The 1,380-nt window shown below is 53.3% G+C and overlaps 1 protein-coding gene across 2 annotated transcripts in view; it reads left to right on the top strand.

Annotated features, from left to right (window-relative positions):
• Window positions 1–1,380, top strand: part of PC (pyruvate carboxylase) — a 108,757-nt gene that overhangs the window by 843 nt on the left and 106,534 nt on the right. The window lies entirely within an intron of this gene.

Below are 1,380 nucleotides of genomic sequence, written 5' to 3'. Positions count from 1 at the left end.
GAGGTCCCTGAGGGTTCGAACCCAAGTCTGTCAGGATCGGGAGCCCAAGTTGTCCCCATCGTACTGGATATGGCTCAGCTCTGCAGGAAGCCGCGGCGTGTAAGGCGAGGGCTTTCCTTGTTCCCGGCGCTCGCACTCCGCCTCCCGTAGGATCTTCCACTTTGTTTCAGACAGGGAAGCTCCAGGCGCCCAGACGCAGTGGTTCGCCCAAGGCCGCTCATTCGGGAGGTGGGGCTGGGCTCAGCCCCTTATTTCTCCAGCTTTTAGTAGTTTACAAAGCGCATCAGAGTCGGAAGCCAAGTCCCTAGGTCCCTGGCAACTTTGAGATTCTTTTCTTTTTTTTTTTTTAAAACAGGGTCTTGCTGTCACCCACCCAGGCTGGAGTGCAGTGCCGCGACCTCCCGGGCTCAAGCGAGCCTCCTGCCACAGTACCCCAGTGCTGGGACTACAGGCGGGCGCCACCACGCCTAGCTAATTTTTGTATTTTTTGGTGGAGACGAGCTTCCGTCATTTTGCCCAGGTTGGTCTCGTACTCCTACGCTCAAGTGAGCGGCCTGCCCTGGCTTCCCAAAGTGCTGAGATTACAGGCGTGCCTGGCCTGAAATTCTTAAAAATCAGATTGTGTCTTATTTTGTGAGAAGAGGTAGGCCAGGGCTCCTTACCCCTTCTCCAGCTGAGAAAACAGGCTCAGAGAAGTACCAACACTTGCTGATGACAACCATAACCTCCAGAGTGCCTGCCATCTGCCTCCCTGTTGCTCCCGTACCCACTGCCACCAGCAGCCCTGGCTGGCCTCCCCCAAGGCACCCTATCCTTGTATGTGATGCAAACACTTGTGCTGGGGGTGGATGTGCTCAGCATTTCTCTCACTTGCAGCTACAGCTTCCTGCCTGCACGCTCTCCTTAACCGTTGAACTCTTAATCACATTCTTTTGCACACCTACAGTGTTCCTATCCCTACACGGGGCTGAGAGACAGCGTGGGCGATGAGGTCAATCCTTGTCCTACAACTGCTGACAAACCGATTGAGGGAGAGAAAAATAAACAAAACCTAAGCAGCAAGACAATCTGCTGCAGATGTTTGTAGAGAGCCTAGTGGGCGAGGTATTGGCCCTAGGAGGACATGGAAGAGGAAGTTCAGTAGAGGCCAGTAAATCACAGCAAACCACACACTAAAGCAAGAGAGAGGAGAAATGGCCTGGAAGGAGATGGGCTTGGGAAGGCTTCGTGGAGGAGGTGAGTGGTGGGCCTCTTTTTGATGCCACTGGCAGTGGAGAAGCAGTGATTGGATTTGAGCAGCTAGAAAGTTTTATTCTGGAGAGGTTTTGTTAAAGAGGTTTGTGAGACGGAGTTTCACTCTTGTCACCCAGGCTAGAGTGC

Source organism: Mandrillus leucophaeus, unplaced genomic scaffold (assembly GCF_000951045.1).
Source record: "Mandrillus leucophaeus isolate KB7577 unplaced genomic scaffold, Mleu.le_1.0 Scaffold30, whole genome shotgun sequence".
In the NCBI taxonomy this organism is placed as follows: domain Eukaryota; kingdom Metazoa; phylum Chordata; class Mammalia; order Primates; family Cercopithecidae; genus Mandrillus; species Mandrillus leucophaeus.
The sequence above is the reverse complement of the archived record's forward strand: the minus strand, read 5'-3'. Positions and strand labels throughout refer to the sequence as shown.